Source organism: Taudactylus pleione, unplaced genomic scaffold, assembly GCF_031769625.1.
Source record: "Taudactylus pleione unplaced genomic scaffold, aTauple2 ptg000100l, whole genome shotgun sequence".
In the NCBI taxonomy this organism is placed as follows: domain Eukaryota; kingdom Metazoa; phylum Chordata; class Amphibia; order Anura; family Myobatrachidae; genus Taudactylus; species Taudactylus pleione.
This window is the reverse complement of record NW_028284502.1, coordinates 6,008,913-6,035,225: the sequence shown is the minus strand read 5'-3', so window position 1 is coordinate 6,035,225 and position 26,313 is coordinate 6,008,913. Positions and strand designations below refer to the sequence as shown.

The window sequence follows — 26,313 nt, the reverse complement described above, 5'->3', positions numbered from 1 at the left end:
CGATTCTTTAAAAGGTAAAAATAAAGAAAAAAAATACAGTATATGTTTTCTTCTCTACATTTATTTAAAAATTATAGGACTGTTTTTCTTAAAATGGTTTGGCAAAGTCACTCTCTTATATTAATTTTTTGTAGCAGTTATTATAGCATTCTCTTTAAAAAACATCCTACAATGGATTAATGTTTGCTTTTTTATGATACAGAAACAGAAAAAATAAACTTGTAATTCAAATGAAGATCTCTATCTTCTAAATATAGATCTAATGTTAGCTTTTTTTCTTGAAGCTTGTTCAAGAGACTTGAAGCTTTTTTTTCTGGAAATACTTTCCTAACAGAATTTGCAAATGTTATGAAACTAAATATTGATTCATTTTTAAATAATTCTCCTAGCCTCTAGGACTAAAATGACTCTTTCCCAAATGATCTTGGTAAACATACTTTGCTTTAGTTATTTTCACACTTCCTATGGACTTCTCCTTTGACTAAACTCCATTATTATTCTGGAGGTTGTTTAAACAGAATGCAAAGTATTTTCTAGAAAACTCTCATGTCTAACAGCATACATTTAATTCAACTATATGGCTTATATCAAAACAGGAACATGTTTTGTTGTCTTCTAATATGGACTGCATCTAGAAATGAACTGTATTGCTGACCAAGTGAACTGGGGTGAAAGTTGCTCAAGGAATCATGCCTTATTTCTTGAGCATCAACAATACACTACATGCTAAGATATGACAAGCAAATAAAAGGTACTGCTGAGATTTGAACTCAGGATCTCCTGTTTACGAGACAGGCACTTTAACCAACTAAGCCACAGCACCATATAGAAGCCCCTGTTTAATATTAAAAAAAATATATGTAAAGTATAATTTTTGTTAAAAATATTTGAAATGCTTTTTGAGACATGTATTTTATCAAAGTTTAAAACAGTTGGCAATTTTGAATGAATAAGTGACTAAATAAATATGTTTTTATTCTCTTCTTTCTTTTGTGAAATACAGGCCCTTATTTCTTACAATATATTGCCAAGTGACATTCTAGTATACTATTTTGTAGCAGTTATTATGGATTTCTCTTTAAAGGAATCCTACATGAGAATTAGTGCCAGTATTTTCTGATGCTCACATAGTAAAAACATGAAGTAAAATTAAAAAGTATCTTAAAAAGATAGAACAATTTTTAGCATTTTATCTTTAAGCTTTTTCAAGAAAAGCAAAGCAGTTTTGGAAACACTTTGTTAACACAATTTTGGATGTTATGGAACTAAATATTGTTTAATTTTCAATTGTTCTCCCAGCTGTTATGATAAAAATTACTCTCTCTCTATTTATCTTAGAAAATGTACTTGTAACTGACATTTTATAAAATTCCCTGCATGATTCTCCTTTGACTGCACATGATATTAATCATGGAGCTTGCTCAAGCATAATAAATGCTATTTTCTGGAAATTTCTGATGTTTGCCTTAGCATCAGTTTATTTTTTAAAAAAAATAGCTTATACTCAAGAATGGGAATATAGCATTATTTTGTGTTTTTCTGATATGGACTTTTTCTAGAAATGTAGTACATTGTTCATCAAGTAAGCCTGGGTGAAAGCTACTACAGTTGTCACGTCTCATATTGTAACGAATCAACAACAAACTACATACTTAGTAGATGAAAATGAATCAAACAAAGGCACTACTGAGATTTGAACTCAGGATCTCCTGTTTACTAGACAGGCGCTTTAACCAACTAAGCCACAGCACCACATGGAAAGAAGCTTTTTTACATGCTATTTTATGGAAATATCTGATGTTTATCTTAGCAACATTTTAATGCTAAAATATAGATTATATTCAAGAAAGGAAATATTGCATTATTTTGTGTTTGTCAGATGTAGACTTTATCTAGAAACATAGAACATTGTCCACCAAGTAAGCCAGAAAGAAGACTGCTAAAGTTTTCACATCTCATATTGTCATGAATCAACAACAAACTACATAATAAGGTGATGAAAATTAACTAAACAAAAGTCACTGCCAAGATTCGATTGCAGGATCTCCTGTTTACTAGACAGGCGTGTTAACCAGCTAAGCCACAGCACCACCTGCTCCAAAACTGCAAAGTGTCATATAATGAAAAATTATATATCTCATGTATGTTTTATGGTAACATTTTTTGAGATCCTTAAAAAGGCCGATGCTTAATCGATTCTTTAAAAGGTAAAAATAAAGAAAAAAAATACAGTATATGTTTTCTTCTCTACATTTATTTAAAAATTATAGGACTGTTTTTTCTTAAAATGGTTTGGCAAAGTCACTCTCTTATATTAATTTTTTGTAGCAGTTATTATAGCATTCTCTTTAAAACATCCTACAATGGATTAATGTTTGCTTTTTTATGATACAGAAACAGAAAAAATAAACTTGTAATTCAAATGAAGATCTCTATCTTCTAAATATAGATCTAATGTTAGCTTTTTTTCTTGAAGCTTGTTCAAGAGACTTGAAGCTTTTTTTTCTGGAAATACTTTCCTAACAGAATTTTGCAAATGTTATGAAACTAAATATTGATTCATTTTTAAATAATTCTCCTAGCCTCTAGGACTAAAATGACTCTTTCCCAAATGATCTTGGTAAACATACTTTGCTTTAGTTATTTTCACACTTCCTATGGACTTCTCCTTTGACTAAACTCCATTATTATTCTGGAGGTTGTTTAAACAGAATGCAAAGTATTTTCTAGAAAACCCTCATGTCTAACAGCATACATTTAATTCAACTATATGGCTTATATCAAAACAGGAACATGTTTTGTTGTCTTCTAATATGGACTGCATCTAGAAATAAACTGTATTGCTGACCAAGTGAACTGGGGTGAAAGTTGCTCAAGGAATCATGTCTTATTTCTTGAGCATCAACAATACACTACATGCTAAGATATGACAAGCAAATAAAAGGTACTGCTGAGATTTGAACTCAGGATCTCCTGTTTACGAGACAGGCACTTTAACCAACTAAGCCACAGCACCATATAGAAGCCCCTGTTTAATATTAAAAAAAATATATGTAAAGTATAATTTTTGGTAATAATATTTGAAATGCTTTTTGAGACATGTATTTTATCAAAGTTTAAAACAGTTGGCAATTTTGAATGAATAAGTGAATAAATAAATATGTTTTTATTCTCTTCTTTCTTTTGTGAAATACAGGCCCTTATTTCTTACAATGTATTGCCAAGTGACTTTCTAGTATACTATTTTGTAGCAGTTATTATGGATTTCTCTTTAAAGGAATCCTACATGAGAATTAGTGCCAGTATTTTCTGATGCTCACATAGTAAAAACATGAAGTAAAATTAAAAAGTATCTTAAAAAGATAGAACAATTTTTAGCATTTTATCTTTAAGCTTTTTCAAGAAAAGCAAAGCAGTTTTGGAAACACTTTGTTAACACAATTTTGGATGTTATGGAACTAAATATTGTTTAATTTTCAATTGTTCTCCCAGCTGTTATGATAAAAATTACTCTCTCTCTATTTATCTTAGAAAATGTACTTGTAACTGACATTTTATAAAATTCCCTGCATGATTCTCCTTTGACTGCACATGATATTAATCATGGAGCTTGCTCAAGCATAATAAATGCTATTTTCTGGAAATTTCTGATGTTTGCCTTAGCATCAGTTTATTTTAAAAAAAAATAGCTTATACTCAAGAATGGGAATATAGCATTATTTTGTGTTTTTCTGATATGGACTTTTTCTAGAAATGTAGTACATTGTTCATCAAGTAAGCCTGGGAGAAAGCTACTACAGTTGTCACGTCTCATATTGTAACGAATCAACAACAAACTACATACTTAGTAGATGAAAATGAATCAAACAAAGGCACTGCTGAGATTTGAACTCAGGATCTCCTGTTTACTAGACAGGCGCTTTAACCAACTAAGCCACAGCACCACATGGAAATAAGATTTTTTACATGCTATTTTATGGAAATATCTGATGTTTATCTTAGCAACATTTTAATGCTAAAATATAGATTATATTCAAGAAAGGAAATATTGCATTATTTTGTGTTTGTCAGATGTAGACTTTATCTAGAAACATAGAACATTGTCCACCAAGTAAGCCAGAAAGAAGACTGCTAAAGTTTTCACATCTCATATTGTCATGAATCAACAACAAACTACATAATAAGGTGATGAAAATTAACTAAACAAAAGTCACTGCCAAGATTCGATTGCAGGATCTCCTGTTTACTAGACAGGTGTGTTAACCAGCTAAGCCACAGCACCATCTGCTCCAAAGTGTCATATAATGAAAAATTATATATCTCATGTATGTTTTATGCTAACATTTTTTGAGATCCTTAAAAAGGCCGATGCTTAATCGATTCTTTAAAAGGTAAAAATAAAGAAAAAAAATACAGTATATGTTTTCTTCTCTACATTTATTTAAAAATTATAGGACTGTTTTTCTTAAAATGGTTTGGCAAAGTCACTCTCTTATATTAATTTTTTGTAGCAGTTATTATAGCATTCTCTTTAAAAACATCCTACAATGGATTAATGTTTGCTTTTTTATGATACAGAAACAGAAAAAATAAACTTGTAATTCAAATGAAGATCTCTATCTTCTAAATATAGATCTAATGTTAGCTTTTTTTCTTGAAGCTTGTTCAAGAGACTTGAAGCTTTTTTTTCTGGAAATACTTTCCTAACAGAATTTTGCAAATGTTATGAAACTAAATATTGATTCATTTTTAAATAATTCTCCTAGCCTCTAGGACTAAAATGACTCTTTCCCAAATGATCTTGGTAAACATACTTTGCTTTAGTTATTTTCACACTTCCTATGGACTTCTCCTTTGACTAAACTCCATTATTATTCTGGAGGTTGTTTAAACAGAATGCAAAGTATTTTCTAGAAAACTCTCATGTCTAACAGCATACATTTAATTCAACTATATGGCTTATATCAAAACAGGAACATGTTTTGTTGTCTTCTAATATGGACTGCATCTAGAAATGAACTGTATTGCTGACCAAGTGAACTGGGGTGAAAGTTGCTCAAGGAATCATGCCTTATTTCTTGAGCATCAACAATACACTACATGCTAAGATATGACAAGCAAATAAAAGGTACTGCTGAGATTTGAACTCAGGATCTCCTGTTTACGAGACAGGCACTTTAACCAACTAAGCCACAGCACCATATAGAAGCCCCTGTTTAATATTAAAAAAAATATATGTAAAGTATAATTTTTGTTAAAAATATTTGAAATGCTTTTTGAGACATGTATTTTATCAAAGTTTAAAACAGTTGGCAATTTTGAATGAATAAGTGACTAAATAAATATGTTTTTATTCTCTTCTTTCTTTTGTGAAATACAGGCCCTTATTTCTTACAATATATTGCCAAGTGACATTCTAGTATACTATTTTGTAGCAGTTATTATGGATTTCTCTTTAAAGGAATCCTACATGAGAATTAGTGCCAGTATTTTCTGATGCTCACATAGTAAAAACATGAAGTAAAATTAAAAAGTATCTTAAAAAGATAGAACAATTTTTAGCATTTTATCTTTAAGCTTTTTCAAGAAAAGCAAAGCAGTTTTGGAAACACTTTGTTAACACAATTTTGGATGTTATGGAACTAAATATTGTTTAATTTTCAATTGTTCTCCCAGCTGTTATGATAAAAATTACTCTCTCTCTATTTATCTTAGAAAATGTACTTGTAACTGACATTTAATAAAATTCCCTGCATGATTCTCCTTTGACTGCACATGATATTAATCATGGAGCTTGCTCAAGCATAATAAATGCTATTTTCTGGAAATTTCTGATGTTTGCCTTAGCATCAGTTTATTTTTTAAAAAAAATAGCTTATACTCAAGAATGGGAATATAGCATTATTTTGTGTTTTTCTGATATGGACTTTTTCTAGAAATGTAGTACATTGTTCATCAAGTAAGCCTGGGTGAAAGCTACTACAGTTGTCACGTCTCATATTGTAACGAATCAACAACAAACTACATACTTAGTAGATGAAAATGAATCAAACAAAGGCACTACTGAGATTTGAACTCAGGATCTCCTGTTTACTAGACAGGCGCTTTAACCAACTAAGCCACAGCACCACATGGAAAGAAGCTTTTTTACATGCTATTTTATGGAAATATCTGATGTTTATCTTAGCAACATTTTAATGCTAAAATATAGATTATATTCAAGAAAGGAAATATTGCATTATTTTGTGTTTGTCAGATGTAGACTTTATCTAGAAACATAGAACATTGTCCACCAAGTAAGCCAGAAAGAAGACTGCTAAAGTTTTCACATCTCATATTGTCATGAATCAACAACAAACTACATAATAAGGTGATGAAAATTAACTAAACAAAAGTCACTGCCAAGATTCGATTGCAGGATCTCCTGTTTACTAGACAGGCGTGTTAACCAGCTAAGCCACAGCACCACCTGCTCCAAAACTGCAAAGTGTCATATAATGAAAAATTATATATCTCATGTATGTTTTATGGTAACATTTTTTGAGATCCTTAAAAAGGCCGATGCTTAATCGATTCTTTAAAAGGTAAAAATAAAGAAAAAAAATACAGTATATGTTTTCTTCTCTACATTTATTTAAAAATTATAGGACTGTTTTTCTTAAAATGGTTTGGCAAAGTCACTCTCTTATATTAATTTTTTGTAGCAGTTATTATAGCATTCTCTTTAAAAACATCCTACAATGGATTAATGTTTGCTTTTTTATGATACAGAAACAGAAAAAATAAACTTGTAATTCAAATGAAGATCTCTATCTTCTAAATATAGATCTAATGTTAGCTTTTTTTCTTGAAGCTTGTTCAAGAGACTTGAAGCTTTTTTTTCTGGAAATACTTTCCTAACAGAATTTTGCAAATGTTATGAAACTAAATATTGATTCATTTTTAAATAATTCTCCTAGCCTCTAGGACTAAAATGACTCTTTCCCAAATGATCTTGGTAAACATACTTTGCTTTAGTTATTTTCACACTTCCTATGGACTTCTCCTTTGACTAAACTCCATTATTATTCTGGAGGTTGTTTAAACAGAATGCAAAGTATTTTCTAGAAAACCCTCATGTCTAACAGCATACATTTAATTCAACTATATGGCTTATATCAAAACAGGAACATGTTTTGTTGTCTTCTAATATGGACTGCATCTAGAAATGAACTGTATTGCTGACCAAGTGAACTGGGGTGAAAGTTGCTCAAGGAATCATGTCTTATTTCTTGAGCATCAACAATACACTACATGCTAAGATATGACAAGCAAATAAAAGGTACTGCTGAGATTTGAACTCAGGATCTCCTGTTTACGAGACAGGCACTTTAACCAACTAAGCCACAGCACCATATAGAAGCCCCTGTTTAATATTAAAAAAAATATATGTAAAGTATAATTTTTGGTAATAATATTTGAAATGCTTTTTGAGACATGTATTTTATCAAAGTTTAAAACAGTTGGCAATTTTGAATGAATAAGTGAATAAATAAATATGTTTTTATTCTCTTCTTTCTTTTGTGAAATACAGGCCCTTATTTCTTACAATGTATTGCCAAGTGACTTTCTAGTATACTATTTTGTAGCAGTTATTATGGATTTCTCTTTAAAGGAATCCTACATGAGAATTAGTGCCAGTATTTTCTGATGCTCACATAGTAAAAACATGAAGTAAAATTAAAAAGTATCTTAAAAAGATAGAACAATTTTTAGCATTTTATCTTTAAGCTTTTTCAAGAAAAGCAAAGCAGTTTTGGAAACACTTTGTTAACACAATTTTGGATGTTATGGAACTAAATATTGTTTAATTTTCAATTGTTCTCCCAGCTGTTATGATAAAAATTACTCTCTCTCTATTTATCTTAGAAAATGTACTTGTAACTGACATTTTATAAAATTCCCTGCATGATTCTCCTTTGACTGCACATGATATTAATCATGGAGCTTGCTCAAGCATAATAAATGCTATTTTCTGGAAATTTCTGATGTTTGCCTTAGCATCAGTTTATTTTAAAAAAAAATAGCTTATACTCAAGAATGGGAATATAGCATTATTTTGTGTTTTTCTGATATGGACTTTTTCTAGAAATGTAGTACATTGTTCATCAAGTAAGCCTGGGAGAAAGCTACTACAGTTGTCACGTCTCATATTGTAACGAATCAACAACAAACTACATACTTAGTAGATGAAAATGAATCAAACAAAGGCACTGCTGAGATTTGAACTCAGGATCTCCTGTTTACTAGACAGGCGCTTTAACCAACTAAGCCACAGCACCACATGGAAAAAAGATTTTTTACATGCTATTTTATGGAAATATCTGATGTTTATCTTAGCAACATTTTAATGCTAAAATATAGATTATATTCAAGAAAGGAAATATTGCATTATTTTGTGTTTGTCAGATGTAGACTTTATCTAGAAACATAGAACATTGTCCACCAAGTAAGCCAGAAAGAAGACTGCTAAAGTTTTCACATCTCATATTGTCATGAATCAACAACAAACTACATAATAAGGTGATGAAAATTAACTAAACAAAAGTCACTGCCAAGATTCGATTGCAGGATCTCCTGTTTACTAGACAGGTGTGTTAACCAGCTAAGCCACAGCACCACCTGCTCCAAAGTGTCATATAATGAAAAATTATATATCTCATGTATGTTTTATGGTAACATTTTTTGAGATCCTTAAAAAGGCCGATGCTTAATCGATTCTTTAAAAGGTAAAAATAAAGAAAAAAAATACAGTATATGTTTTCTTCTCTACATTTATTTAAAAATTATAGGACTGTTTTTCTTAAAATGGTTTGGCAAAGTCACTCTCTTATATTAATTTTTTGTAGCAGTTATTATAGCATTCTCTTTAAAAACATCCTACAATGGATTAATGTTTGCTTTTTTATGATACAGAAACAGAAAAAATAAACTTGTAATTCAAATGAAGATCTCTATCTTCTAAATATAGATCTAATGTTAGCTTTTTTTCTTGAAGCTTGTTCAAGAGACTTGAAGCTTTTTTTTCTGGAAATACTTTCCTAACAGAATTTTGCAAATGTTATGAAACTAAATATTGATTCATTTTTAAATAATTCTCCTAGCCTCTAGGACTAAAATGACTCTTTCCCAAATGATCTTGGTAAACATACTTTGCTTTAGTTATTTTCACACTTCCTATGGACTTCTCCTTTGACTAAACTCCATTATTATTCTGGAGGTTGTTTAAACAGAATGCAAAGTATTTTCTAGAAAACTCTCATGTCTAACAGCATACATTTAATTCAACTATATGGCTTATATCAAAACAGGAACATGTTTTGTTGTCTTCTAATATGGACTGCATCTAGAAATGAACTGTATTGCTGACCAAGTGAACTGGGGTGAAAGTTGCTCAAGGAATCATGCCTTATTTCTTGAGCATCAACAATACACTACATGCTAAGATATGACAAGCAAATAAAAGGTACTGCTGAGATTTGAACTCAGGATCTCCTGTTTACGAGACAGGCACTTTAACCAACTAAGCCACAGCACCATATAGAAGCCCCTGTTTAATATTAAAAAAAATATATGTAAAGTATAATTTTTGTTAAAAATATTTGAAATGCTTTTTGAGACATGTATTTTATCAAAGTTTAAAACAGTTGGCAATTTTGAATGAATAAGTGACTAAATAAATATGTTTTTATTCTCTTCTTTCTTTTGTGAAATACAGGCCCTTATTTCTTACAATATATTGCCAAGTGACATTCTAGTATACTATTTTGTAGCAGTTATTATGGATTTCTCTTTAAAGGAATCCTACATGAGAATTAGTGCCAGTATTTTCTGATGCTCACATAGTAAAAACATGAAGTAAAATTAAAAAGTATCTTAAAAAGATAGAACAATTTTTAGCATTTTATCTTTAAGCTTTTTCAAGAAAAGCAAAGCAGTTTTGGAAACACTTTGTTAACACAATTTTGGATGTTATGGAACTAAATATTGTTTAATTTTCAATTGTTCTCCCAGCTGTTATGATAAAAATTACTCTCTCTCTATTTATCTTAGAAAATGTACTTGTAACTGACATTTTATAAAATTCCCTGCATGATTCTCCTTTGACTGCACATGATATTAATCATGGAGCTTGCTCAAGCATAATAAATGCTATTTTCTGGAAATTTCTGATGTTTGCCTTAGCATCAGTTTATTTTTTAAAAAAAATAGCTTATACTCAAGAATGGGAATATAGCATTATTTTGTGTTTTTCTGATATGGACTTTTTCTAGAAATGTAGTACATTGTTCATCAAGTAAGCCTGGGTGAAAGCTACTACAGTTGTCACGTCTCATATTGTAACGAATCAACAACAAACTACATACTTAGTAGATGAAAATGAATCAAACAAATGCACTACTGAGATTTGAACTCAGGATCTCCTGTTTACTAGACAGGCGCTTTAACCAACTAAGCCACAGCACCACATGGAAAGAAGCTTTTTTACATGCTATTTTATGGAAATATCTGATGTTTATCTTAGCAACATTTTAATGCTAAAATATAGATTATATTCAAGAAAGGAAATATTGCATTATTTTGTGTTTGTCAGATGTAGACTTTATCTAGAAACATAGAACATTGTCCACCAAGTAAGCCAGAAAGAAGACTGCTAAAGTTTTCACATCTCATATTGTCATGAATCAACAACAAACTACATAATAAGGTGATGAAAATTAACTAAACAAAAGTCACTGCCAAGATTCGATTGCAGGATCTCCTGTTTACTAGACAGGCGTGTTAACCAGCTAAGCCACAGCACCACCTGCTCCAAAACTGCAAAGTGTCATATAATGAAAAATTATATATCTCATGTATGTTTTATGGTAACATTTTTTGAGATCCTTAAAAAGGCCGATGCTTAATCGATTCTTTAAAAGGTAAAAATAAAGAAAAAAAATACAGTATATGTTTTCTTCTCTACATTTATTTAAAAATTATAGGACTGTTTTTCTTAAAATGGTTTGGCAAAGTCACTCTCTTATATTAATTTTTTGTAGCAGTTATTATAGCATTCTCTTTAAAAACATCCTACAATGGATTAATGTTTGCTTTTTTATGATACAGAAACAGAAAAAATAAACTTGTAATTCAAATGAAGATCTCTATCTTCTAAATATAGATCTAATGTTAGCTTTTTTTCTTGAAGCTTGTTCAAGAGACTTGAAGCTTTTTTTTCTGGAAATACTTTCCTAACAGAATTTTGCAAATGTTATGAAACTAAATATTGATTCATTTTTAAATAATTCTCCTAGCCTCTAGGACTAAAATGACTCTTTCCCAAATGATCTTGGTAAACATACTTTGCTTTAGTTATTTTCACACTTCCTATGGACTTCTCCTTTGACTAAACTCCATTATTATTCTGAAGGTTGTTTAAACAGAATGCAAAGTATTTTCTAGAAAACCCTCATGTCTAACAGCATACATTTAATTCAACTATATGGCTTATATCAAAACAGGAACATGTTTTGTTGTCTTCTAATATGGACTGCATCTAGAAATGAACTGTATTGCTGACCAAGTGAACTGGGGTGAAAGTTGCTCAAGGAATCATGTCTTATTTCTTGAGCATCAACAATACACTACATGCTAAGATATGACAAGCAAATAAAAGGTACTGCTGAGATTTGAACTCAGGATCTCCTGTTTACGAGACAGGCACTTTAACCAACTAAGCCACAGCACCATATAGAAGCCCCTGTTTAATATTAAAAAAAATATATGTAAAGTATAATTTTTGGTAATAATATTTGAAATGCTTTTTGAGACATGTATTTTATCAAAGTTTAAAACAGTTGGCAATTTTGAATGAATAAGTGAATAAATAAATATGTTTTTATTCTCTTCTTTCTTTTGTGAAATACAGGCCCTTATTTCTTACAATGTATTGCCAAGTGACTTTCTAGTATACTATTTTGTAGCAGTTATTATGGATTTCTCTTTAAAGGAATCCTACATGAGAATTAGTGCCAGTATTTTCTGATGCTCACATAGTAAAAACATGAAGTAAAATTAAAAAGTATCTTAAAAAGATAGAACAATTTTTAGCATTTTATCTTTAAGCTTTTTCAAGAAAAGCAAAGCAGTTTTGGAAACACTTTGTTAACACAATTTTGGATGTTATGGAACTAAATATTGTTTAATTTTCAATTGTTCTCCCAGCTGTTATGATAAAAATTACTCTCTCTCTATTTATCTTAGAAAATGTACTTGTAACTGACATTTTATAAAATTCCCTGCATGATTCTCCTTTGACTGCACATGATATTAATCATGGAGCTTGCTCAAGCATAATAAATGCTATTTTCTGGAAATTTCTGATGTTTGCCTTAGCATCAGTTTATTTTAAAAAAAAATAGCTTATACTCAAGAATGGGAATATAGCATTATTTTGTGTTTTTCTGATATGGACTTTTTCTAGAAATGTAGTACATTGTTCATCAAGTAAGCCTGGGAGAAAGCTACTACAGTTGTCACGTCTCATATTGTAACGAATCAACAACAAACTACATACTTAGTAGATGAAAATGAATCAAACAAAGGCACTGCTGAGATTTGAACTCAGGATCTCCTGTTTACTAGACAGGCGCTTTAACCAACTAAGCCACAGCACCACATGGAAATAAGATTTTTTACATGCTATTTTATGGAAATATCTGATGTTTATCTTAGCAACATTTTAATGCTAAAATATAGATTATATTCAAGAAAGGAAATATTGCATTATTTTGTGTTTGTCAGATGTAGACTTTATCTAGAAACATAGAACATTGTCCACCAAGTAAGCCAGAAAGAAGACTGCTAAAGTTTTCACATCTCATATTGTCATGAATCAACAACAAACTACATAATAAGGTGATGAAAATTAACTAAACAAAAGTCACTGCCAAGATTCGATTGCAGGATCTCCTGTTTACTAGACAGGCGTGTTAACCAGCTAAGCCACAGCACCACCTGCTCCAAAGTGTCATATAATGAAAAATTATATATCTCATGTATGTTTTATGGTAACATTTTTTGAGATCCTTAAAAAGGCCGATGCTTAATCGATTCTTTAAAAGGTAAAAATAAAGAAAAAAAATACAGTATATGTTTTCTTCTCTACATTTATTTAAAAATTATAGGACTGTTTTTCTTAAAATGGTTTGGCAAAGTCACTCTCTTATATTAATTTTTTGTAGCAGTTATTATAGCATTCTCTTTAAAAACATCCTACAATGGATTAATGTTTGCTTTTTTATGATACAGAAACAGAAAAAATAAACTTGTAATTCAAATGAAGATCTCTATCTTCTAAATATAGATCTAATGTTAGCTTTTTTTCTTGAAGCTTGTTCAAGAGACTTGAAGCTTTTTTTTCTGGAAATACTTTCCTAACAGAATTTTGCAAATGTTATGAAACTAAATATTGATTCATTTTTAAATAATTCTCCTAGCCTCTAGGACTAAAATGACTCTTTCCCAAATGATCTTGGTAAACATACTTTGCTTTAGTTATTTTCACACTTCCTATGGACTTCTCCTTTGACTAAACTCCATTATTATTCTGGAGGTTGTTTAAACAGAATGCAAAGTATTTTCTAGAAAACTCTCATGTCTAACAGCATACATTTAATTCAACTATATGGCTTATATCAAAACAGGAACATGTTTTGTTGTCTTCTAATATGGACTGCATCTAGAAATGAACTGTATTGCTGACCAAGTGAACTGGGGTGAAAGTTGCTCAAGGAATCATGCCTTATTTCTTGAGCATCAACAATACACTACATGCTAAGATATGACAAGCAAATAAAAGGTACTGCTGAGATTTGAACTCAGGATCTCCTGTTTACGAGACAGGCACTTTAACCAACTAAGCCACAGCACCATATAGAAGCCCCTGTTTAATATTAAAAAAAATATATGTAAAGTATAATTTTTGTTAAAAATATTTGAAATGCTTTTTGAGACATGTATTTTATCAAAGTTTAAAACAGTTGGCAATTTTGAATGAATAAGTGACTAAATAAATATGTTTTTATTCTCTTCTTTCTTTTGTGAAATACAGGCCCTTATTTCTTACAATATATTGCCAAGTGACATTCTAGTATACTATTTTGTAGCAGTTATTATGGATTTCTCTTTAAAGTAATCCTACATGAGAATTAGTGCCAGTATTTTCTGATGCTCACATAGTAAAAACATGAAGTAAAATTAAAAAGTATCTTAAAAAGATAGAACAATTTTTAACATTTTATCTTTAAGCTTTTTCAAGAAAAGCAAAGCAGTTTTGGAAACACTTTGTTAACACAATTTTGGATGTTATGGAACTAAATATTGTTTAATTTTCAATTGTTCTCCCAGCTGTTGTGATAAAAATTACTCTCTCTCTATTTATCTTAGAAAATGTACTTGTAACTGACATTTTATAAAATTCCCTGCATGATTCTCCTTTGACTGCACATGATATTAATCATGGAGTTTGCTCAAGCATAATAAATGCTATTTTCTGGAAATTTCTGATGTTTGCCTTAGCATCAGTTTATTTTTAAAAAAAATAGCTTATATTCAAGAATGGGAATATAGCATTATTTTGTGTTTTTCTGATATGGACTTTTTCTAGAAATGTAGTACATTGTTCATCAAGTAAGCCTGGGTGAAAGCTACTACAGTTGTCACGTCTCATATTGTAATGAATCAACAACAAACTACATACTTAGTAGATGAAAATGAATCAAACAAAGGCACTGCTGAGATTTGAACTCAGGATCTCCTGTTTACTAGACAGGCGCTTTAACCAACTAAGCCACAGCACCACATGGAAAGAAGCTTTTTTACATGCTATTTTATGGAAATATCTGATGTTTATCTTAGCAACATTTTAATGCTAAAATATAGATTATATTCAAGAAAGGAAATATTGCATTATTTTGTGTTTGTCAGATGTAGACTTTATCTAGAAACATAGAACATTGTCCACCAAGTAAGCCAGAAAGAAGACTGCTAAAGTTTTCACATCTCATATTGTCATGAATCAACAACAAACTACATAATAAGGTGATGAAAATTAACTAAACAAAAGTCACTGCCAAGATTCGATTGCAGGATCTCCTGTTTACTAGACAGGCGTGTTAACCAGCTAAGCCACAGCACCACCTGCTCCAAAACTGCAAAGTGTCATATAATGAAAAATTATATATCTCATGTATGTTTTATGGTAACATTTTTTGAGATCCTTAAAAAGGCCGATGCTTAATCGATTCTTTAAAAGGTAAAAATAAAGAAAAAAAATACAGTATATGTTTTCTTCTCTACATTTATTTAAAAATTATAGGACTGTTTTTCTTAAAATGGTTTGGCAAAGTCACTCTCTTATATTAATTTTTTGTAGCAGTTATTATAGCATTCTCTTTAAAAACATCCTACAATGGATTAATGTTTGCTTTTTTATGATACAGAAACAGAAAAAATAAACTTGTAATTCAAATGAAGATCTCTATCTTCTAAATATAGATCTAATGTTAGCTTTTTTTCTTGAAGCTTGTTCAAGAGACTTGAAGCTTTTTTTTCTGGAAATACTTTCCTAACAGAATTTTGCAAATGTTATGAAACTAAATATTGATTCATTTTTAAATAATTCTCCTAGCCTCTAGGACTAAAATGACTCTTTCCCAAATGATCTTGGTAAACATACTTTGCTTTAGTTATTTTCACACTTCCTATGGACTTCTCCTTTGACTAAACTCCATTATTATTCTGGAGGTTGTTTAAACAGAATGCAAAGTATTTTCTAGAAAACCCTCATGTCTAACAGCATACATTTAATTCAACTATATGGCTTATATCAAAACAGGAACATGTTTTGTTGTCTTCTAATATGGACTGCATCTAGAAATGAACTGTATTGCTGACCAAGTGAACTGGGGTGAAAGTTGCTCAAGGAATCATGTCTTATTTCTTGAGCATCAACAATACACTACATGCTAAGATATGACAAGCAAATAAAAGGTACTGCTGAGATTTGAACTCAGGATCTCCTGTTTACGAGACAGGCACTTTAACCAACTAAGCCACAGCACCATATAGAAGCCCCTGTTTAATATTAAAAAAAATATATGTAAAGTATAATTTTTGGTAATAATATTTGAAATGCTTTTTGAGACATGTATTTTATCAAAGTTTAAAACAGTTGGCAATTTTGAATGAATAAGTGAATAAATAAATATGTTTTTATTCTCTTCTTTCTTTTGTGAAATACAGGCCCTTATTTCTTACAATGTATTGCCAAGTGACTTTCTAGTATACTATTTTGTAGCAGTTATTATGGATTTCTCTTTAAAGGAATCCTACATGAGAATTAGTGCCAGTATTTTCTGATGCTCACATAGTAAAAACATGAAGTAAAATTAAAAAGTATCTTAAAAAGATAGAACAATTTTTAGCATTTTATCTTTAAGCTTTTTCAAGAAAAGCAAAGCAGTTTTGGAAACACTTTGTTAACACAATTTTGGATGTTATGGAACTAAATATTGTTTAATTTTCAATTGTTCTCCCAGCTGTTATGATAAAAATTACTCTCTCTCTATTTATCTTAGAAAATGTACTTGTAACTGACATTTTATAAAATTCCCTGCATGATTCTCCTTTGACTGCACATGATATTAATCATGGAGCTTGCTCAAGCATAATAAATGCTATTTTCTGGAAATTTCTGATGTTTGCCTTAGCATCAGTTTATTTTAAAAAAAAATAGCTTATACTCAAGAATGGGAATATAGCATTATTTTGTGTTTTTCTGATATGGACTTTTTCTAGAAATGTAGTACATTGTTCATCAAGTAAGCCTGGGAGAAAGCTACTACAGTTGTCATGTCTCATATTGTAACGAATCAACAACAAACTACATACTTAGTAGATGAAAATGAATCAAACAAAGGCACTGCTGAGATTTGAACTCAGGATCTCCTGTTTACTAGACAGGCGCTTTAACCAACTAAGCCACAGCACCACATGGAAAGAAGATTTTTTACATGCTATTTTATGGAAATATCTGATGTTTATCTTAGCAACATTTTAATGCTAAAATATAGATTATATTCAAGAAAGGAAATATTGCATTATTTTGTGTTTGTCAGATGTAGACTTTATCTAGAAACATAGAACATTGTCCACCAAGTAAGCCAGAAAGAAGACTGCTAAAGTTTTCACATCTCATATTGTCATGAATCAACAACAAACTACATAATAAGGTGATGAAAATTAACTAAACAAAAGTCACTGCCAAGATTCGATTGCAGGATCTCCTGTTTACTAGACAGGCGTGTTAACCAGCTAAGCCACAGCACCACCTGCTCCAAAGTGTCATATAATGAAAAATTATATATCTCATGTATGTTTTATGGTAACATTTTTTGAGATCCTTAAAAAGGCCGATGCTTAATCGATTCTTTAAAAGGTAAAAATAAAGAAAAAAAATACAGTATATGTTTTCTTCTCTACATTTATTTAAAAATTATAGGACTGTTTTTCTTAAAATGGTTTGGCAAAGTCACTCTCTTATATTAATTTTTTGTAGCAGTTATTATAGCATTCTCTTTAAAAACATCCTACAATGGATTAATGTTTGCTTTTTTATGATACAGAAACAGAAAAAATAAACTTGTAATTCAAATGAAGATCTCTATCTTCTAAATATAGATCTAATGTTAGCTTTTTTTCTTGAAGCTTGTTCAAGAGACTTGAAGCTTTTTTTTCTGGAAATACTTTCCTAACAGAATTTTGCAAATGTTATGAAACTAAATATTGATTCATTTTTAAATAATTCTCCTAGCCTCTAGGACTAAAATGACTCTTTCCCAAATGATCTTGGTAAATATACTTTGCTTTAGTTATTTTCACACTTCCTATGGACTTCTCCTTTGACTAAACTCCATTATTATTCTGGAGGTTGTTTAAACAGAATGCAAAGTATTTTCTAGAAAACTCTCATGTCTAACAGCATACATTTAATTCAACTATATGGCTTATATCAAAACAGGAACATGTTTTGTTGTCTTCTAATATGGACTGCATCTAGAAATGAACTGTATTGCTGACCAAGTGAACTGGGGTGAAAGTTGCTCAAGGAATCATGCCTTATTTCTTGAGCATCAACAATACACTACATGCTAAGATATGACAAGCAAATAAAAGGTACTGCTGAGATTTGAACTCAGGATCTCCTGTTTACGAGACAGGCACTTTAACCAACTAAGCCACAGCACCATATAGAAGCCCCTGTTTAATATTAAAAAAAATATATGTAAAGTATAATTTTTGGTAATAATATTTGAAATGCTTTTTGAGACATGTATTTTATCAAAGTTTAAAACAGTTGGCAATTTTGAATGAATAAGTGAATAAATAAATATGTTTTTATTCTCTTCTTTCTTTTGTGAAATACAGGCCCTTATTTCTTACAATGTATTGCCAAGTGACTTTCTAGTATACTATTTTGTAGCAGTTATTATGGATTTCTCTTTAAAGGAATCCTACATGAGAATTAGTGCCAGTATTTTCTGATGCTCACATAGTAAAAACATGAAGTAAAATTAAAAAGTATCTTAAAAAGATAGAACAATTTTTAGCATTTTATCTTTAAGCTTTTTCAAGAAAAGCAAAGCAGTTTTGGAAACACTTTGTTAACACAATTTTGGATGTTATGGAACTAAATATTGTTTAATTTTCAATTGTTCTCCCAGCTGTTATGATAAAAATTACTCTCTCTCTATTTATCTTAGAAAATGTACTTGTAACTGACATTTTATAAAATTCCCTGCATGATTCTCCTTTGACTGCACATGATATTAATCATGGAGTTTGCTCAAGCATAATAAATGCTATTTTCTGGAAATTTCTGATGTTTGCCTTAGCATCAGTTTATTTTAAAAAAAAATAGCTTATATTCAAGAATGGGAATATAGCATTATTTTGTGTTTTTCTGATATGGACTTTTTCTAGAAATGTAGTACATTGTTCATCAAGTAAGCCTGGGTGAAAGCTACTACAGTTGTCACGTCTCATATTGTAATAAATCAACAACAAACTACATACTTAGTAGATGAAAATGAATCAAACAAAGGCACTGCTGAGATTTGAACTCAGGATCTCCTGTTTACTAGACAGGAGCTTTAACCAACTAAGCCACAGCACCACATGGAAAGAAGCTTTTTTACATGCTATTTTATGGAAATATCTGATGTTTACCTTAGCATCTTTTTAATGCTAAAATATAGCTTATATTCAAAAAAGGAAATATTGCATTATTTTGTGTTTGTCAGATGTAGACTTTATCTAGAAACATAGAACATTGTCCACCAAGTAAGCCAGAAAGAAGACTGCTAAAGTTTTCACATCTCATATGTCATGAATCAACAACAAACTACATAATAAGGTGATGAAAATTAACCAAACAAAAGTCACTGCCAAGATTCGATTGCAGGATCTCCCGTTTACTAGACAGGCGTGTTAACCAGCTAAGCCACAGCACCACCTGCTCCAAAGTGTCATATAATGAAAAATTATATATCTCATGTATGTTTTATGGTAACATTTGTTGAGATCCTTAAAAAGGCTGATGCTTAATTGATTCTTTTAAAGGTAAAAATAAAGAAAAAAAATACAGTATATGTTTTCTTCCCTACATTTATTTAAAAATTATAGGACTGTTTTTCTTAAAATGGTTTGGCAAAGTCACTCTCTTATATTAATTTTTTGTAGCAGTTATTATAGCATTCTCTTTAAAAACATCCTACAATGGATTAATGTTTGCTTTTTTATGATACAGAAACAGAAAAAATAAACTTGTAATTCAAATGAAGATCTCTATCTTCTAAATATAGATCTAATGTTAGCTTTTTTTCTTGAAGCTTGTTCAAGAGACTTGAAGCTTTTTTTTTTCTGGAAATACTTTCCTAACAGAATTTTGCAAATGTTATGAAACTAAATATTGATTCATTTTTAAATAATTCTCCTAGCCTCTAGGACTAAAATGACTCTTTCCCAAATGATCTTGGTAAACATACTTTGCTTTAGTTATTTTCACACTTCCTATGGACTTCTCCTTTGACTAAACTCCATTATTATTCTGGAGGTTGTTTAAACAGAATGCAAAGTATTTTCTAGAAAACTCTCATGTCTAACAGCATACATTTAATTCAACTATATGGCTTATATCAAAACAGGAACATGTTTTGTTGTCTTCTAATATGGACTGCATCTAGAAATGAACTGTATTGCTGACCAAGTGAACTGGGGTGAAAGTTGCTCAAGGAATCACATGTCTTATTTCTTGAGCATCAACAATACACTACATGCTAAGATATGACAAGCAAATAAAAGGTGCTGCTGAGATTTGAACTCAGGATCTCCTGTTTACGAGACAGGCACTTTAACCAACTAAGCCACAGCACCATATAGAAGCCCCTATTTAATATTAAAAAAAATATATGTAAAGTATAATTTTTGGTAATAATATTTGAAATGCTTTTTGAGACATGTATTTTATCAAAGTTTAAAACAGTTGGCAATTTTGAATGAATAAGTGAATAAATAAATATGTTTTTATTCTCTTCTTTCTTTTGTGAAATACAGGCCCTTATTTCTTACAATGTATTGCCATGTGACTTTCTAGTATACTATTTTGTAGCAGTTATTATGGATTTCTCTTTAAAGGAATCCTACATGAGAATTAGTGCCAGTATTTTCTGATGCTCACATAGTAAAAACAAGAAGTAAAATTAAAAAGTATCTTAAAAGATAGAACAATTTTTAGCATTTTATCTTTAAGCTTTTTCAAGAAAAGCAAAGCAGTTTTGGAAACACTTTGTTAACACAATTTTGGATGTTATGGAACTAAATATTGTTTCATTTTCAATTGTTCTCCCAGCTGTTATGATAAAAATTACTCTCTCTCTATTTATCTTAGAAAATGTACTTGTAACTGACATTTTATAAAATTCCCTGCATGATTCTCCTTTGACTGCACATGATATTAATCATGGAGCTTGCTCAAGCATAATAAATGCTATTTTCTGGAAATTTCTGATGTTTGCCTTAGCATCAGTTTATTTTTAAAAAAAATAGCTTATATTCAAGAATGGGAATATAGCATTATTTTGTGTTTTTCTGATATGGACTTTTTCTAGAAATGTAGTACATTGTTCATCAAGTAAGCCTGGGAGAAAGCTACTACAGTTGTCACGTCTCATATTGTAACGAATCAACAACAAACTACATACTTAGTAGATGAAAATGAATCAAACAAAGGCACTGCTGAGATTTGAACTCAGGATCTCCTGTTTACTAGACAGGCGCTTTAACCAACTAAGCCACAGCACCACATGGAAAGAAGATTTTTTACATGCTATTTTATGGAAATATCTGATGTTTATCTTAGCAACATTTTAATGCTAAAATATAGATTATATTCAAGAAAGGAAATATTGCATTATTTTGTGTTTGTCAGATGTAGACTTTATCTAGAAACATAGAACATTGTCCACCAAGTAAGCCAGAAAGAAGACTGCTAAAGTTTTCACATCTCATATGTCATGAATCAACAACAAACTACATAATAAGGTGATGAAAATTAACCAAACAAAAGTCACTGCCAAGATTCGATTGCAGGATCTCCCGTTTACTAGACAGGCGTGTTAACCAGCTAAGCCACAGCACCACCTGCTCCAAAGTGTCATATAATGAAAAATTATATATCTCATGTATGTTTTATGGTAACATTTTTTGAGATCCTTAAAAAGGCTGATGCTTAATTGATTCTTTTAAAGGTAAAAATAAAGAAAAAAAATACAGTATATGTTTTCTTCCCTACATTTATTTAAAAATTATAGGACTGTTTTTCTTAAAATGGTTTGGCAAAGTCACTCTCTTATATTAATTTTTTGTAGCAGTTATTATAGCATTCTCTTTAAAAACATCCTACAATGGATTAATGTTTGCTTTTTTATGATACAGAAACAGAAAAAATAAACTTGTAATTCAAATGAAGATCTCTATCTTCTAAATATAGATCTAATGTTAGCTTTTTTTCTTGAAGCTTGTTCAAGAGACTTGAAGCTTTTTTTTCTGGAAATACTTTCCTAACAGAATTTTGCAAATGTTATGAAACTAAATATTGATTCATTTTTAAATAATTCTCCTAGCCTCTAGGACTAAAATGACTCTTTCCCAAATGATCATGGTAAACATACTTTGCTTTAGTTATTTTCACACTTCCTATGGACTTCTCCTTTGACTAAACTCCATTATTATTCTGGAGGTTGTTTAAACAGAATGCAAAGTATTTTCTAGAAAACTCTCATGTCTAACAGCATACATTTAATTCAACTATATGGCTTATATCAAAACAGGAACATGTTTTGTTGTCTTCTAATATGGACTGCATCTAGAAATGAACTGTATTGCTGACCAAGTGAACTGGGGTGAAAGTTGCTCAAGGAATCACATGTCTTATTTCTTGAGCATCAACAATACACTACATGCTAAGATATGACAAGCAAATAAAAGGTGCTGCTGAGATTTGAACTCAGGATCTCCTGTTTACGAGACAGGCACTTTAACCAACTAAGCCACAGCACCATATAGAAGCCCCTGTTTAATATTAAAAAAAATATATGTAAAGTATAATTTTTGGTAATAATATTTGAAATGCTTTTTGAGACATGTATTTTATCAAAGTTTAAAACAGTTGGCAATTTTGAATGAATAAGTGAATAAATAAATATGTTTTTATTCTCTTCTTTCTTTTGTGAAATACAGGCCCTTATTTCTTACAATGTATTGCCATGTGACTTTCTAGTATACTATTTTGTAGCAGTTATTATGGATTTCTCTTTAAAGGAATCCTACATGAGAATTAGTGCCAGTATTTTCTGATGCTCACATAGTAAAAACAAGAAGTAAAATTAAAAAGTATCTTAAAAGATAGAACAATTTTTAGCATTTTATCTTTAAGCTTTTTCAAGAAAAGCAAAGCAGTTTTGGAAACACTTTGTTAACACAATTTTGGATGTAATGGAACTAAATATTGTTTAATTTTCAATTGTTCTCCCAGCTGTTATGATAAAAATTACTCTCTCTCTATTTATCTTAGAAAATGTACTTGTAACTGACATTTTATAAAATTCCCTGCATGATTCTCCTTTGACTGCACATGATATTAATCATGGAGCTTGCTCAAGCATAATAAATGCTATTTTCTGGAAATTTCTGATGTTTGCCTTAGCATCAGTTTATTTTAAAAAAAAATAGCTTATATTCAAGAATGGGAATATAGCATTATTTTGTGTTTTTCTGATATGGACTTTTTCTAGAAATGTAGTACATTGTTCATCAAGTAAGCCTGGGTGAAAGCTACTACAGTTGTCACGTCTCATATTGTAATAAATCAACAACAAACTACATACTTAGTAGATGAAAATGAATCAAACAAAGGCACTGCTGAGATTTGAACTCAGGATCTCCTGTTTACTAGACAGGAGCTTTAACCAACTAAGCCACAGCACCACATGGAAAGAAGCTTTTTTACATGCTATTTTATGGAAATATCTGATGTTTACCTTAGCATCTTTTTAATGCTAAAATATAGCTTATATTCAAAAAAGGAAATATTGCATTATTTTGTGTTTGTCAGATGTAGACTTTATCTAGAAACATAGAACATTGTCCACCAAGTAAGCCAGAAAGAAGACTGCTAAAGTTTTCACATCTCATATGTCATGAATCAACAACAAACTACATAATAAGGTGATGAAAATTAACCAAACAAAAGTCACTGCCAAGATTCGATTGCAGGATCTCCCGTTTACTAGACAGGCGTGTTAACCAGCTAAGCCACAGCACCACCTGCTCCAAAGTGTCATATAATGAAAAATTATATATCTCATGTATGTTTTATGGTAACATTTGTTGAGATCCTTAAAAAGGCTGATGCTTAATTGATTCTTTTAAAGGTAAAAATAAAGAAAAAAAATACAGTATATGTTTTCTTCCCTACATTTATTTAAAAATTATAGGACTGTTTTTCTTAAAATGGTTTGGCAAAGTCACTCTCTTATATTAATTTTTTGTAGCAGTTATTATAGCATTCTCTTTAAAAACATCCTACAATGGATTAATGTTTGCTTTTTTATGATACAGAAACAGAAAAAATAAACTTGTAATTCAAATGAAGATCTCTATCTTCTAAATATAGATCTAATGTTAGCTTTTTTTCTTGAAGCTTGTTCAAGAGACTTGAAGCTTTTTTTTTTCTGGAAATACTTTCCTAACAGAATTTTGCAAATGTTATGAAACTAAATATTGATTCATTTTTAAATAATTCTCCTAGCCTCTAGGACTAAAATGACTCTTTCCCAAATGATCTTGGTAAACATACTTTGCTTTAGTTATTTTCACACTTCCTATGGACTTCTCCTTTGACTAAACTCCATTATTATTCTGGAGGTTGTTTAAACAGAATGCAAAGTATTTTCTAGAAAACTCTCATGTCTAACAGCATACATTTAATTCAACTATATGGCTTATATCAAAACAGGAACATGTTTTGTTGTCTTCTAATATGGACTGCATCTAGAAATGAACTGTATTGCTGACCAAGTGAACTGGGGTGAAAGTTGCTCAAGGAATCACATGTCTTATTTCTTGAGCATCAACAATACACTACATGCTAAGATATGACAAGCAAATAAAAGGTGCTGCTGAGATTTGAACTCAGGATCTCCTGTTTACGAGACAGGCACTTTAACCAACTAAGCCACAGCACCATATAGAAGCCCCTATTTAATATTAAAAAAAATATATGTAAAGTATAATTTTTGGTAATAATATTTGAAATGCTTTTTGAGACATGTATTTTATCAAAGTTTAAAACAGTTGGCAATTTTGAATGAATAAGTGAATAAATAAATATGTTTTTATTCTCTTCTTTCTTTTGTGAAATACAGGCCCTTATTTCTTACAATGTATTGCCATGTGACTTTCTAGTATACTATTTTGTAGCAGTTATTATGGATTTCTCTTTAAAGGAATCCTACATGAGAATTAGTGCCAGTATTTTCTGATGCTCACATAGTAAAAACAAGAAGTAAAATTAAAAAGTATCTTAAAAGATAGAACAATTTTAAGCATTTTATCTTTAAGCTTTTTCAAGAAAAGCAAAGCAGTTTTGGAAACACTTTGTTAACACAATTTTGGATGTTATGGAACTAAATATTGTTTCATTTTCAATTGTTCTCCCAGCTGTTATGATAAAAATTACTCTCTCTCTATTTATCTTAGAAAATGTACTTGTAACTGACATTTTATAAAATTCCCTGCATGATTCTCCTTTGACTGCACATGATATTAATCATGGAGCTTGCTCAAGCATAATAAATGCTATTTTCTGGAAATTTCTGATGTTTGCCTTAGCATCAGTTTATTTTTAAAAAAAATAGCTTATATTCAAGAATGGGAATATAGCATTATTTTGTGTTTTTCTGATATGGACTTTTTCTAGAAATGTAGTACATTGTTCATCAAGTAAGCCTGGGAGAAAGCTACTACAGTTGTCACGTCTCATATTGTAACGAATCAACAACAAACTACATACTTAGTAGATGAAAATGAATCAAACAAAGGCACTGCTGAGATTTGAACTCAGGATCTCCTGTTTACTAGACAGGCGCTTTAACCAACTAAGCCACAGCACCACATGGAAAGAAGATTTTTTACATGCTATTTTATGGAAATATCTGATGTTTATCTTAGCAACATTTTAATGCTAAAATATAGATTATATTCAAGAAAGGAAATATTGCATTATTTTGTGTTTGTCAGATGTAGACTTTATCTAGAAACATAGAACATTGTCCACCAAGTAAGCCAGAAAGAAGACTGCTAAAGTTTTCACATCTCATATGTCATGAATCAACAACAAACTACATAATAAGGTGATGAAAATTAACCAAACAAAAGTCACTGCCAAGATTCGATTGCAGGATCTCCCGTTTACTAGACAGGCGTGTTAACCAGCTAAGCCACAGCACCACCTGCTCCAAAGTGTCATATAATGAAAAATTATATATCTCATGTATGTTTTATGGTAACATTTTTTGAGATCCTTAAAAAGGCTGATGCTTAATTGATTCTTTTAAAGGTAAAAATAAAGAAAAAAAATACAGTATATGTTTTCTTCCCTACATTTATTTA

The 26,313-nt window shown here is 30.3% G+C and overlaps 24 non-coding genes across 24 annotated transcripts; all 24 read right to left on the bottom strand.

Moving 5' to 3' along the window:
* Positions 1 to 749: 749 nt before the first annotated feature.
* TRNAT-CGU (transfer RNA threonine (anticodon CGU)) lies at positions 750 to 823 on the bottom strand. The gene has a single exon. It is a non-coding gene; the product is annotated as a tRNA-Thr (tRNA).
* Positions 824 to 1,678: 855 nt separating this feature from the next.
* TRNAT-AGU (transfer RNA threonine (anticodon AGU)) lies at positions 1,679 to 1,752 on the bottom strand. Its single transcript has one exon. It is a non-coding gene; the product is annotated as a tRNA-Thr (tRNA).
* A 1,190-nt stretch (positions 1,753 to 2,942) lies between these two features.
* Positions 2,943 to 3,016, bottom strand: TRNAT-CGU (transfer RNA threonine (anticodon CGU)). The gene has a single exon. It is a non-coding gene; the product is annotated as a tRNA-Thr (tRNA).
* Positions 3,017 to 3,870: 854 nt separating this feature from the next.
* TRNAT-AGU (transfer RNA threonine (anticodon AGU)) lies at positions 3,871 to 3,944 on the bottom strand. The gene has a single exon. It is a non-coding gene; the product is annotated as a tRNA-Thr (tRNA).
* Positions 3,945 to 5,126: 1,182 nt separating this feature from the next.
* TRNAT-CGU (transfer RNA threonine (anticodon CGU)) lies at positions 5,127 to 5,200 on the bottom strand. Its single transcript has one exon. It is a non-coding gene; the product is annotated as a tRNA-Thr (tRNA).
* Positions 5,201 to 6,055: 855 nt separating this feature from the next.
* TRNAT-AGU (transfer RNA threonine (anticodon AGU)) lies at positions 6,056 to 6,129 on the bottom strand. Its single transcript has one exon. It is a non-coding gene; the product is annotated as a tRNA-Thr (tRNA).
* A 1,190-nt stretch (positions 6,130 to 7,319) lies between these two features.
* Positions 7,320 to 7,393, bottom strand: TRNAT-CGU (transfer RNA threonine (anticodon CGU)). Its single transcript has one exon. It is a non-coding gene; the product is annotated as a tRNA-Thr (tRNA).
* Positions 7,394 to 8,247: 854 nt separating this feature from the next.
* Positions 8,248 to 8,321, bottom strand: TRNAT-AGU (transfer RNA threonine (anticodon AGU)). The gene has a single exon. It is a non-coding gene; the product is annotated as a tRNA-Thr (tRNA).
* Positions 8,322 to 9,503: 1,182 nt separating this feature from the next.
* Positions 9,504 to 9,577, bottom strand: TRNAT-CGU (transfer RNA threonine (anticodon CGU)). The gene has a single exon. It is a non-coding gene; the product is annotated as a tRNA-Thr (tRNA).
* Positions 9,578 to 10,432: 855 nt separating this feature from the next.
* TRNAT-AGU (transfer RNA threonine (anticodon AGU)) lies at positions 10,433 to 10,506 on the bottom strand. Its single transcript has one exon. It is a non-coding gene; the product is annotated as a tRNA-Thr (tRNA).
* Positions 10,507 to 11,696: 1,190 nt separating this feature from the next.
* Positions 11,697 to 11,770, bottom strand: TRNAT-CGU (transfer RNA threonine (anticodon CGU)). Its single transcript has one exon. It is a non-coding gene; the product is annotated as a tRNA-Thr (tRNA).
* An 854-nt stretch (positions 11,771 to 12,624) lies between these two features.
* On the bottom strand, positions 12,625 to 12,698 carry TRNAT-AGU (transfer RNA threonine (anticodon AGU)). Its single transcript has one exon. It is a non-coding gene; the product is annotated as a tRNA-Thr (tRNA).
* Positions 12,699 to 13,880: 1,182 nt separating this feature from the next.
* On the bottom strand, positions 13,881 to 13,954 carry TRNAT-CGU (transfer RNA threonine (anticodon CGU)). Its single transcript has one exon. It is a non-coding gene; the product is annotated as a tRNA-Thr (tRNA).
* Positions 13,955 to 14,808: 854 nt separating this feature from the next.
* TRNAT-AGU (transfer RNA threonine (anticodon AGU)) lies at positions 14,809 to 14,882 on the bottom strand. The gene has a single exon. It is a non-coding gene; the product is annotated as a tRNA-Thr (tRNA).
* Positions 14,883 to 16,072: 1,190 nt separating this feature from the next.
* TRNAT-CGU (transfer RNA threonine (anticodon CGU)) lies at positions 16,073 to 16,146 on the bottom strand. The gene has a single exon. It is a non-coding gene; the product is annotated as a tRNA-Thr (tRNA).
* Positions 16,147 to 17,000: 854 nt separating this feature from the next.
* Positions 17,001 to 17,074, bottom strand: TRNAT-AGU (transfer RNA threonine (anticodon AGU)). Its single transcript has one exon. It is a non-coding gene; the product is annotated as a tRNA-Thr (tRNA).
* Positions 17,075 to 18,256: 1,182 nt separating this feature from the next.
* TRNAT-CGU (transfer RNA threonine (anticodon CGU)) lies at positions 18,257 to 18,330 on the bottom strand. The gene has a single exon. It is a non-coding gene; the product is annotated as a tRNA-Thr (tRNA).
* An 854-nt stretch (positions 18,331 to 19,184) lies between these two features.
* Positions 19,185 to 19,258, bottom strand: TRNAT-AGU (transfer RNA threonine (anticodon AGU)). Its single transcript has one exon. It is a non-coding gene; the product is annotated as a tRNA-Thr (tRNA).
* Positions 19,259 to 20,443: 1,185 nt separating this feature from the next.
* On the bottom strand, positions 20,444 to 20,517 carry TRNAT-CGU (transfer RNA threonine (anticodon CGU)). The gene has a single exon. It is a non-coding gene; the product is annotated as a tRNA-Thr (tRNA).
* Positions 20,518 to 21,370: 853 nt separating this feature from the next.
* On the bottom strand, positions 21,371 to 21,444 carry TRNAT-AGU (transfer RNA threonine (anticodon AGU)). Its single transcript has one exon. It is a non-coding gene; the product is annotated as a tRNA-Thr (tRNA).
* Positions 21,445 to 22,627: 1,183 nt separating this feature from the next.
* TRNAT-CGU (transfer RNA threonine (anticodon CGU)) lies at positions 22,628 to 22,701 on the bottom strand. Its single transcript has one exon. It is a non-coding gene; the product is annotated as a tRNA-Thr (tRNA).
* Positions 22,702 to 23,554: 853 nt separating this feature from the next.
* TRNAT-AGU (transfer RNA threonine (anticodon AGU)) lies at positions 23,555 to 23,628 on the bottom strand. Its single transcript has one exon. It is a non-coding gene; the product is annotated as a tRNA-Thr (tRNA).
* A 1,185-nt stretch (positions 23,629 to 24,813) lies between these two features.
* On the bottom strand, positions 24,814 to 24,887 carry TRNAT-CGU (transfer RNA threonine (anticodon CGU)). Its single transcript has one exon. It is a non-coding gene; the product is annotated as a tRNA-Thr (tRNA).
* An 853-nt stretch (positions 24,888 to 25,740) lies between these two features.
* Positions 25,741 to 25,814, bottom strand: TRNAT-AGU (transfer RNA threonine (anticodon AGU)). The gene has a single exon. It is a non-coding gene; the product is annotated as a tRNA-Thr (tRNA).
* Positions 25,815 to 26,313: the final 499 nt, after the last annotated feature.